This window comes from Chanodichthys erythropterus, chromosome 15, assembly GCF_024489055.1.
Source record: "Chanodichthys erythropterus isolate Z2021 chromosome 15, ASM2448905v1, whole genome shotgun sequence".
Taxonomy (NCBI): Eukaryota; Metazoa; Chordata; class Actinopteri; order Cypriniformes; family Xenocyprididae; genus Chanodichthys; species Chanodichthys erythropterus.
This window is the reverse complement of record NC_090235.1, coordinates 12,294,921-12,308,228: the sequence shown is the minus strand read 5'-3', so window position 1 is coordinate 12,308,228 and position 13,308 is coordinate 12,294,921.

Here is a 13,308-nt window from a genome sequence, read left to right as displayed (position 1 = left end):
TCTGCAATATTATTTAAATGGGATTGAAGGTAAATCTGCTTTTTTCATTGGAGGCCAAGCACCAATGGGGCCGAGACAACAAAATTACAGTTTCCATCTGGCATGATTTTCGTGATGACTTTGGAAATACATGGACCTTAAAGCTGCAGTCCATTACATTTTTGGGTTAAAAATGATCAAGTACATAACCGGCCAGTGTTCAAAACGATCTCCTTACTTTAGTGCGATTCACAGCAGTAAGCTTGTAATAAAGTTTTATAATTCGAGTGGTACTGGTGGATTTGAGCATCCAGCCGTTCATCTGTGTATCCCCAGGTGGGAAAAAAAGCACATTTCTATAATATACTTAAAGTGCTCTATTTTCGTACACTAATTTTGTTCTTAATATACTAAAAAATCTTCTTTAGTAGCCTACTCATTAAGATCATCTTACGAACATGTAAGTGTACTTAACTGCTATTTTGAGACAGCATGAAATATGAACTAAAATGTGCTTTTAATATGTATTTAAAAATATTTAGATACTACTTATAGTACATTTGAACCTACAAGCGATAGCTAAATATATTAAGTGAAGTTCCTAAACGTAATTTAGGGAGGAGCGAGCCCATCTAATCTTCCAATCAACAGCCAGAGTATATAAGCAGCTGCTTACCTCTCTTCAGTCTCAGCTGTTTCAGCATCCGGTAGTGCCGTACTGAACAATGTCAGACACCACGGAAATTCCACCATTCCCCTTCAGACGACGAACTTTCCCCGAGACACCAACAGTCACATCTCGCGTAAGATCGGATCTCACAGATCCAAACACGGATGCTCTTTCTGAGCGCTCATACAGACCATGCTCCGGATAACCACTCTCTCCTCCACGCTCAGGATCGCCCGTTTAACTGCGCCTCATCAGTCTTCTTCACAGACTTCATCTCTTCATTCTACCGCCGCTAATACACTGATTCTACCCATTTCAAAACAACAGCGGCCGCAAAACAGTCCCGCTTTTCCAGCTCTTCCCATATGCAGCTCCACTCCTCAGACAAGAACTATCCAAACTTACTCCTGTCTCCCGCACTTTACTTCCTTCTATGGATTATGAAATGAAGCCTCTTGAATCTTGAAGCTTTAATAAATAAATAAATTTACAGCAGCCATAAACCAGCCAGTGCAGCCAAAGAATATAGATGTACAGCTCAGTCATTCCATTAAGCAAATAAAAGCCCGGCAATGTTAAACGTGTAGTTTTCTGATAATATAATTTCCATACTAATGTGTTGCAATAAATTAAATATAACAATAATACTAAGAGTTTGATGCAAGTAAATCATGCTCTAATTATGATAGGGTTTTATACTGTCTTTATGGCAGAATGTACAATCATGTAATGTAATGTAATGTTTTATATATATATATATATATATATATTAGTAAATGGACTTTAAATTCCGTAAACCTGTAGAGTAGTGGTCTGGGTTCAACATTCTGAAACGCACGGCATTCATGTGACTGGAAAGATAGTTGAGACGTCTTTCATTTATCACCGCTCCTCTGAAAACATATGCATTAATTATAATTGAGCTGTGTATTCGATATGAGATTTTGAAGCTTCAGTTTCATATGTAACATCACTAATTCCTTCTGCTTTTTCAGTTCTTTTTCAATCTTCTTCATGATAAACCCATGCGCCAGGATGCCCTCGCAGATGGTTACTTCTCGCTCACCCAGAAAGCGGATCCTAGCATGAGGCTGCCTCCGCTAGTCGTCCATCACCCTCTATCCGTTTACAACTTACCTCATTCCTCTCCTCCCTTCTGTTCCCCAATTTCTTCTAACATTCTTCTTGGCACAGATCCTAACGTTAGGTTGCCTCCGCAAATGATCTCAACACTCTTTTTGCCCACCAACCCCTTTCTCTCACTTCAGCCATCTTGGACACCAGTCAGTAATGGAGCCCTCCTCCCAGCATCCATCTTTTTCCAACACAACACTTCTTCAGGTCTGAGCCGCTTGCAAGCCCATTCTCTTGCAACAGCAGTCCCTCTTCCAGCTCCTCCCAACGCAGTCACCATGGAACAACCATCATTCTCAACCCATAACCGTTCCCTATTTCCATCAGGTGCAGACATTTGATCTTCTTCCTTTGGCGCATTTTTATATCCACCTCAAGCTTAGTTAGTGTTAGTGAAATGGGCACCATCCAGACAATTTCCAACCAGCTCTTTTTTTCAGGCCTGACAGAACATTTCAGCCACAGTCTGGAAAGTATACCTGACTCCAGCTTGATCTGCAATAACTTATAATATGCAACAGCTGGACCCGATATAGTGGAAGGCCTCATCAAAAAGAACTAGATTCCAGATTCATGATCGGCCCCTTTTGATTCTCCACCTTATGCTGCATAAGCCCAATTGGAGTAACCAAATTAGATGAATTCTCCACTGCCACAACATAAACCAAGCAATCATTCTCATAAACCTGTATCCCATAGTAGTAACAGCCAATCTATGGGGTTCCGAAATGTTAATTGCCCCTTAGAATTTCCGCCTGTTACCAGTTCGTCATCATAGATGAACATATCCCAGGTCTCCAAAATAAAATCATAGATGTTTTATCTTCTTTTTCAAATTTAGAACATTGGCTCTGGAAGCAGACTCCAATCAACTTCAATTCCTCCTGATTCAGAACTCTCATTCGTCTGGTCCATTCCCTCAAGACATCTTCATACCACATCCACAAATACCATACTGCAAACCGTTTCTCTCAGAACACTCCAAACCTACTGGTCAGCTTGGAGTTCCTTAAAAAAACTTCCACAGAGCTTTCCAGGAGTTTTCCCTCCTTCAATATCCTTCATCTCTTACCTCCATACCAATTTAATTCAGGAACAATCAAAATCTACCTCAGTGGCATACATTGCTCCCCAAGTTCATCCATGGCCAACAGTGCCCCGACTCTTCAAGTCCCCAGATATCCCTCCTCATCAAAGGTTTACAAAACCAATCCCCCTCAGCCAAACACCAGACAACCTTTTAACCATCCATTTTTCTTATCTTTCTGCATGGGTGCAGCCATCACAGCAGCCCAGAGGGGCCTATCCGAACACCAAATTAAAATGATCGGTCGATGCCCCGCCTTTAAAACAACACATGTTCGATCAGTTCTACATCACAAACACTAGCATCTTTCTGAGACTGGACCGCTTCTCCCTACTATTTTTGCATCTCTCCGCTTACCAAGCCCCGCAGGGCTCATATTCATCTGGATGCAGTGAGAGCTCTCCCTTTTCGGATGTGTGTTAGCTACCACTCCTGGAGTGGGCTTTCCCATTCGAATTGCTGTGTGGGCTCCCCCGTCCAGATACTGTGCAGGCTCTCCCGTTCGACTTGCAGAGTGAGCTTCCTGTTTATTTTATCGGGGGCTCTCTCCTTCGAAACGCAGCGGGAGCTCTCCCGGTCGAATCGCAGTGTGAGCTTCCGTTCAGGCGCCGTGGGGGCTCTCCCTTTCTGAATCGCAGTGTGATTCTTCATGTTCTTAACCATGGAGGCTCTCCCGTTCGGATCGCAGTGTGGGCCCTCCTATCTGAACAAGCGGACTGGAGGTACCAAGGATCGTATGTCCCATAAGGATCGCAGCGGGCCCTCATGTCCTTATGTGCTCCAAACCACCTTGGAAGTTCTGTAGCTCTGCGTTTTATCTATATACCGTAGGCTCCCTTTTTCTGCGGCAGGCAGGTTCGCTCTGGATATCAGTGGCCCGTTTTCCCTTTAGGGACGAGGACCTCCTTCCCCTCTGTTGGCAGCTGGGGGCCCCATGTACTTCTGAATTCATGGGCCCCCATGTTGCAGACGTTGTGGCGGGACGTTCTCCAACCACGTACTCAAACCTCCAGTCCCAAAAAACACTCCCGCAGGAGTAATTTTAGAAGTCACTGCCGCAGCAGTGCAGCGGCGAGATGCATCCTAGTCAAACTCACACAGCAGCAATAAACGCAAGCTCCCGACAGAGTTCCTTAAATAACAATATTGCCGCAGCAGAAGCCTGCTCATAGCTCCACATGGTGGACATAGTAGGGTGACACGTTCCAGCCCAGCTCCCACAGGAGCCTCATTAAATATCACTGCCGCAGCAGTATTCATTCACGACTCCAGGCCAATTAATCACAACCTCCTTGTGTTCCGGCATAGGAAACACTAGTGCCACTCGACACCTCAACTCTATTCTTCATATCGCTTTAATCTTTCGCTCCTTTTGGGGGGGGTAACAAGCATTAAGCATCTGGGTATCCCATATACATTAAATCCTTAAGCATTTTCAACCATCCAACTTGCTGTCCCAAATTTATTCTGCACTTTTTGGGGGGTGTATCAGAGCTCGAGTTGATGTTTCATCGAGCCCCTCCTCAGTGGACAGCAAGCCAAATTAGCTAACCTAATATCCTAAAGATTATATGGGCAAACAAACTCGTTAAGTGAAGTTCCTAAATGTAATTTAGGGAGGAGCGAGCCCATCTAATCTTCCAATCAACAGCCAGAGTATATAAGCAGCTGCTTACCTCTCTTCAGTCTCAGCTGTTTCAGCATCCCTCCACCTCCCCAAACTCCACCTTCATTTCAGGTACCTTGCCCTATGTAATCACATCCTATATTTATTCACTGGGGGGTGTATCAGAGCTCGAGTTGAAGATGTTTCATCGAGCCCCTCCTCAGTGGACAGCAAGCCAAATTAGCTAACCTAATATCCTAAAGATTATATGGGCAAACGAACTCGTTAAATACATGATGTTAACATTAACAATTTGAGAACAAAGTATAAAAATAATTAATGTGATATGAGCTAAGCTATCATTAGATTTAATCACCATTGGTTGCATGATTTATTAGTTGGTCAGAACAAAAGTGGCAGATTTGTTACTTGTTCCGGTGAAAATTCTTATTTTGGCATATTTCCAAGATTACAATCTGTGATTCTGAAGTACAGTATCCACACCAGTCTGGTGATTGACAGCCACACATTCTCCACAAAACATTAGATTCATCCGTGCTAAGGAGCCGTGCAAATGCATAGCCAACGTAAAGATGATAATTCCACAAATAACTGCAATTGCAGGTTTCAAACAGAGATGGCGGCAAAGAGGCAAAATTTACGGACTGCAGCTTTAAGTCATGATTCTGCTCTCTTTAGACTAGAGTCCTTAAAAGTACACTAACCTATGTCCCTCTGATGTTTCAAAATCAAAACTACATTTGCGGAAGAACGTTGTTTTAAAGGTGCCCTAGAATTAAAAATTGTGTACAAACAGTGTAGCATTAGCCGTTAGCCACAGAGCACTACCAAACTCATTCAGAATCAAATGTAAACATCCCAAAAAATACCATACTTACGCCATTAGACACGCTGCATGACGAACACTTTGTAAAGATCCATTTTGAGGGTTATATTAGCTGCGTGAACTTTGTTTATGCACTGTTTAAGGCAAGCGTGAGCTCCGTGGGCGGGGAGCGTGAGCATTTAAAGGGGCCACAGCCTAAATCGGCTCATATTTAATGATGGGCAGTTAAAAAAAATTAATAAAAAAAAAAAATCTATGGGGTATTTTGAGCTGAAACTTCACAGACACATTCAGGGGATACATACACCTGTACATCTATTTCATCCTGAACCGTGGAGTGCTGAACCTGAACCTGCTGTGCTTAAGAGTGTTTGGTAATGCTCAAGACTGCAGCTACATACAGTAACAAATGGCACTGACAGATGACCTCCATCACTTAAAGACAGAATATTGTGCAGTGTAGTACCAGGTGAGATACCTAGCAAGTTTACTATGCCAGAAAAGCCATACATATGGAGCTAGGTATGTGTAATGCAAACATGATGATGAATTAGTTTTCAAATCATGCAAGTGTTTGGAGGTCATAATGTGCAAATAACTGCATAATGACTCTTTATTAATCTATACACCCTTTTACTTTTTGTACACAATGATGACGTAGCAACGTATGCGCGCGCATTTTGGCAACGAAACTATGGATGCTTCTCGATTCTTATTTGTGCATCCTCGTTTCCTTTCCTTGCTTCCTTTCCTCGCATCTTAGCTCCACCCCTCCAGGATGCGAGGGAAGGACGCAAGGAAAAGACGAGAGGACGGAGGAATTGAATCAAGTGAAATGATAAATCCTCGCTCCCTTTAGCGTCACTTCAAAGCGTCATCAGCTGCGCTCGAGGGATCTACCCACATGTTGTTAAAGTTTGGTTATTTAAAAAAATATAATAAATATTAATAAAGCAAGATGCCTAGTTGAAATATATGAGATATAAAGTTTATTTAATCTGTAAAAGTAAAGCATACATTTAAATTATTGTGACAGATAAGAAGGGGGAGGAGAATTTATGCGTGTGTCAGGTTACTCGATAAGAAAGACTTCCGCAAAGGTATGGGGGCGGATTCGTGCCATTGATTACCAACCAAAGGAAACAGTCGTGTACTTTTTACGTGTGAGAAGGGGTACGGCGCAACACAGACGCATGAGACCAACGCCAGAGAAGGGGCACGTCGCCACCACAATAAATTAATATCCTACCCTCATGTTTTTTCCTATGTGTTCGTATTTTCTTTATCAATCACTTTTTTTTCTTTTACTTTTCTGTGTTCTGATGACACTGGATATATCCTAGATACAAATGGTGCATTGCATACAAAGTTGTATAGCCTACCGTTTAAAAACCTAATAATAATAATAATAATAATAATAATAATAATACAAAAAATAATTCACTTTCTCTTTGAGATTAATGACTGTACAAATTATACACCACCAAAGTCGCAATTTTATGTTATGTTCACAACTATTACCAACTTCAAATTCAAGCACATAAAATTTATAATTATAATATAGAAACATATTCTGGGATATGTCATTCTGAGCTTTTACTTTTGATAGTGGTAAGAATTTTAATTAAAAAGCTGACCATACAATGTGTGAATAAATTAGCTCACAATATCAGATTATATGCGATATTGTTTTCAGGAGATTAAGTCATTTTAATAGCCTATTATTTTCAAGAAATTAAATATAACAAAATATAGGAAATTACTATTCTGATCACAAATTTCTTAAAAGTAATGTAAATGTAAATTATGTTTTCAACAATAGCTGTAGGTTTATTGGCCTCGATGAGCATAAGACTCCCGGCCTGAGATTGTGTCCCAGACGGAATTATAATTCGTGAATCTTTGTAAATATCCGTGGCTTAATACAGCGGGAAAATTTACTGTAATGCAGTTATGTGCAGGGGCGTAAATCGCGGGGGGGACGGGGGGGACATGACCCCCCCTATCTGAGTGCTGTCCCCCCAAAAAAAATATAATTAAAAACCACTCTAAGTATTGTAAATAAATTATATATCCTTAAAATAATTGTGTAAGAAGTAAAGCAATACAAACGCAAACAGGCGTTTTAAGTTTAGAAACATTTTGAGTCACCCCTCCCTTGCCTCACAGTGGTTTGGTCCACCGCGCACGTCACACTCGTTTGTGTAGAAATCGGGCGGCGCCGGCGGGAGAGAAGACAGACAGTAGTTGAGAGGAGCTCTAGTAAGTAGGCTGTTTAGGCTATTTTATTCAAAAACATCGGATGAAGTGGTTATTTTTGCTTTAATGCTGACGACGCTGAGTAATTAGTCATAACAAAAAAAGCAAGATGATCAGGCTTTCGAGGAGTGCACATGTGTATGCAAAGCCTATAAAATCTTATCAAATGACAAACTAAAAATAAGTCGACAGAGCCCTCTGCTATGAACACTAAAATACAGATCAAAATCATTCTAGATTCTGGCAGTGTGCAAAGCTAACTTACATCCGATAACAAAGTCTTTCTGAAGGCCTAAAGAAGAGCATATCAATACAAAATACAGGGTATTGTCCTTTGGACAAGTAAATTGGTCACTTGTCTGACCAAAAAAGTTGTCTGGAAAAAATTGGATTTTTTTTTTTGGTGTAAATATAATTTATTCTGAAGCTATATTCTCAACAGTGTTCCGTCAGCTTTTGCATATTTATATCTGCATATTTGTGATATTTACCCCAAGGGCATTTTTTCCCCTAATCTTATAACATGCTTCATCTTTTATTTCATTTTTTTTTTTTTTTTTTTTTTTTTTTTACATTTGATCAATAAATTCAATAAGAAAAATAAAGCAGGACTGTTATGAATCAAATTAAAAAATTTACACTGAAAAATTACAACTGCATTAAATAATGTTATGATATTCTTTAAATATTTTTGAATATACAAATAAGACATGTTGGGAAAATTTAAACATGAAACTGAACTGGCAGTAGGTGGTGGCAAAAGACTGTCCTAGTCATTCATTCAAACGGCTGATTCATTCAAGAATGAGGCAGGTGTTTTGGAATAGGCTATTACTGATTCTTGACTCAACCGATTCGTTCAAAATGCTGAATCATTCATTAATAAAATATTTATTATTAAATATTTATATTATCCATTATCAATCGCCACTTACACTAAATGTAATAGAATCATGCTTGCATTTTGGTGATTCCCTTTTGTTATTGTTGTTTTAATCAGGACAAGTAAAGCTCTCTTTCTCTTGCCCCTTCAAGAAATTAAGCGTTAATGTCGAGCCCTGATAAGTCTATGTGCCGGGGCTTATCCCCGGACGGCCCCGGCCCAATTTAACCCCTGCATCCTTTATAAGTAAAATTTTGGCTGTATTATTTGTGTCCCCTTCAAAAATTGATCTTGAGAAATGTTATGTTTATTGTCCCCCCCTACTGTCCGATGAAATTTACGCCCCTGGTTATGTGGTTTTGCCTAGGCAGGGTTATTATAGTTAATTAATACCAAAAACTATTAAAACATTTATGCTAATCGAAATAAACCTAAAATATAAGAAAATATAAATATTAGTTGAAAAACTTAAACTGAAAGAAAATGATTGTTGCCTTGTCAGTATCATTTCTGTGTTTCCCCCCCTGACTTTCAACTGACGCGGTCATCTTTTCATTAACCGACATGATTAAATTAAATTAATTAAACAAAATTAGAATTGAAGTGTCTGTGAATCATCAAAAAAAAACAAAAAAACAGGGGTTTAGTTTTAGCCTATAGGCCTACATGAACAAATAGCAAAATAAACAATAAAACATGAGGATTCATTATAATCACGCATCTGCAGCACTTCTGTGACGAATAAAAGGATTGAATTATATAAAAGGATAGCCTATGTCTATGCGCATAACATAGCCTATTAACAAAATGAAAGGGGGAAAATGTGACAATTAGACTAGAGTATATGAGTCTCGGTTCATTTGAGAAGTTCACAGAAAGGAAACCGAGCAAAGTTTTTTTATTGTGAGTGTACAAAACTAATAGGCATATTTAACCCTTCACAGATTCGAATGGTGTTGCATCTATGTGACCATAAATGTCTGATTATTTTAAGTTGTTTCCGCTTTTATAAGAAAATTCAAGTGAACGCGTCGGCGCCTCATCACGCGGACACAAAACATATCAGTTTTAGTAACTGGACATCGCAGTTGTTAATTGTCAAAATAACATACATACAACCAAACATATAAAAGGTTATGTGTGTAAAAGCGTTTAAATAGTTTAGGGTCCAAATATATATTATATATATATATATATATATATATATATATATATATATATATATATATATATATATATATATATATATAATATAAATATATATATATATATATATATATATAACTAAAATAGCTATGTAGTGGTTAATAAAATAATACAAGGACTGTAAATGGTTCTGCCACAAACTCAACTGTTGAACTGGGCTGCGTTTCCCAAAAGCATCGTAAGCCTAAGTTGATCGTAGCTCCATTGGTGGCAATGGAGCTACGATCAACTTAGGCTAACGATGCTTTTGGGAAACGCTACCCTGAACAGTCCCAGAGGGGGTTAAAGGGATTGAGATGTGTATGTTGTCCCCTTTCTTTTACTGTCTGGTTGTCCCAAAGACGTATTTCTTTTTCTTTCTTCTCTGGAAAATAAAAATTAAAAGTAGACTTATGGAAGACTTTTCTATGTTCCTCAAAAATATGATTATAGTAACAGTTCTATTTAGAACTGCATCGCTCTCATGAATAACCCCTTTATATGCATTTCTTTATTCCTGCTTTTTTGTGTTTCAAAGCTGTAATCGTCATAGCCACCTCATTAATGGTTTTCTGGAGCTCAACCATCAAACTACAGTTTTATAATTTAAAGATAATAATATACTAATCGTACTGAAAATAAACTATTATTAAACACTATTTACAACACCAGCGTCCTTTATAGCACTTTCAAAGGATAAAAAATTAGAAGTTTATTTCTTTATGGATCCTTGGATCTATTTAGCACCAAAACGGGTTCTGCTATTGCTACAAGCTGAAGAACCATAATTTGGTACCGTTTAAAACCATTTTTCTTTAGAGTGAAGGGAGGAATGCATTTTCTTCAAGTGATGGACTTGATTTTGTTATTTTCAAAGCCTACTTACTACTAATATTTATTGAAATCACCGCCTGTTAAATAAAACTTTACTAAATTAATAATAAATAATTATAAAAAAAATATATATATGGAAAAATGCAGGTAAGTTAACACATCTCATCATGTATATGATTTAAAATGAATAATATTAAAATATATATTTTTCCACCATCAAATAGGCTATTACTGTTTCACATTTCACAAACTTAAATGAAATATACTGTCAATACACAAGTTACACAAATTATCTACATAAATAAATGCATTTATTTCTATTCAAAGGGATAGAAAACAAATTAATAATATAAGTCTAAAATGATTCCTTATCTTATAGTTCCATCTAGTGGACAAGGTTAATATCCAAGCCTTCAGGCTGCAGATGAAATTGCTGATGATTTAAAGCAGTGGTTATAATACCAAAAATAAAATTATAATAGTTCAGGGTGAGAACAGCAAATTCTAAACCAGGAGTTCTCAACTGAATAGGGTTGGAGCTAAACTCTGCAGTAAAATGGACCTTAAAGAACATAGCTGACAACCCCTGGTTTAGAATTTGCTGTTCTCCTGAGCATCAGAAATTCATACATCTATTATAACTGCTCCTCTTTTTGGTCAGAAGTTACCATGTTAGTATTCCTTCATTGTAACAAATGTAATAATATTAATAATAATATAATAAGAAGAATCCTTTCTACCATCATCTTTTTACTGTTTATACTTTTTGTAACTTCTTATTTTTCCAAATAGACAAACTATATCCATGAAACCAAGAATGTTTTCTAGGATAACTTGTTCTCCACCTCATGTTGAAGAAAATGTTAAATGACAAAGAAAATTCAGGCAAGATCACGAAACAACAAAAAGAGATATAGAAAAATTGAGCATAAGGTTTTAGGGCTATGTTATCCAAGTTAAAATAATGCCTTTAAATTTTCAAAACATGTTTAATTTGTTCACTTCAACACTAACGTAACAGCCAATACACACAAAGACACACACACACTCATAATACATTAAATAAATTTAGAATTCTTATGCACCGTTGCCACTAGTTAGTTAACTAATTATTGTAAAATCAATAGTCTATAATGGCCTACATCTACTAATGGAAATTTTTAAATGCGTTTAAAGGCGTCATATGATGCGACGTACATATTTCAGACGTACCAATCACACGTCATTTTTTATGCAAATTTCTCACGTACGCCACCGTCACGTCGCCGCCTACGATTAGTTTTACAGTGACGTCGCCGTGACGTCGCCGCGGGTCTATCGTCTGCCCTCCCTATCAATCCCATTCAAAATTTGACACGGTCTGACGGTATGGAAGGCCAAAATAATAAGCATGTACTTTCATTAGTGTATGTCTATAGATGAATATGTTATAAAATCAATAGTGAACACACCTGTAGTTATGATGATATAATTTAGTTTTTAATAAACGCATTACTAGAATAAACTGCAGTGCAGTGAATAATGAAATTTCATCAACATAAGAGTGTTTACTGTGCTGTGTTAATTGTTTTGAGAGCAACAACATTCATTCATTTGAAGACATGTGTTAGGATTAAAATAAATACAAATAAAAAATGTATGCTATAATTATTATGTGTAGCCATAGTTGTAGCCTATTTATGCTCACTGTTCATTTTTAAAGATTTATTTTAGACAAAATCCTGCCATTTGCAATCCTAATCTGCTTGTGCAAGTACACCACACCACCAGGTGGTGGTAAAGTCCCACGTTTTTTATTTCGCAAATGACGTGTTAACACATCATTTGCGCGTTAACACGTAATTACGCGTTAACACGTCATTTGCGCGTTAACACGTAATTACGTGTTAAGACGTCGGTTTCACACGTTTTGGCCCTTTTGGCCTTCCATATGACGGCGACGTAAGGGTAGACTGCGCCTTATCCTTCGCCTGCTTAGCCTTAGAAGTGGCACGAATCCGCCCCCATAGGCGCTAAACTTGAAGTGCCCAACCAAGCGCCCGTATGTGTTTTCGTAGCATTTCATGGACGGGAAGCTGACTGACGAACACCCTTAGCCGAGAAATGTGTCGGCTATGATGCTCCAGTAAAGAAGTCACGGCGGCTGCTGAACAGGTTGTCAGATTCAGGTAAGCTAAGTTAGCTAGCCATGTGCTTGTTAACCTAATGCTAGATTTGTGAAGTCCCTTCTATGAATTTTAAATCAGTATTATTCACAAAACACAATGAATCTTGCACTATTACCATTGCCACCAATATATTTAATATTTACGATAGTACAATGGTACCTATTTACTGTAGTATTATAGTACATTAGTCTTACAGTAGCTTACATTATTCCATTAAATTGCAGAGATTGCATATGATTGCAGGCAATCTAGCTACATCTCTCATATTGATATTGACTTAAGTATTAACACTAGAGTTAGAGATTGTGTATAAACTCATTTTTAATGCGTCTCTCACACTTTCCTGTTCAAGTATGAGTGCCATCATATATTCTCATGATGTACTATTACTAATTTAAACATTTTTATGGTTGTATATTCTTCCACAGATGCATCGATGAGCGTCAGTGATCAACTGTGAAGATAATCACATCCACATGCCCTGAACTGTGATGCAGAAACACAACAGGAGGATCCATCTGTCTCTGACCACAACTACACATCAAAATCACATCTCAATCTGAAGCCACCTACATCTGAGATGAGAACACAATGCGTTGAGCCAGCGCCATTGTACACCATCAATTGCACCATCTTTGTCAGCACACAGGGTTGAC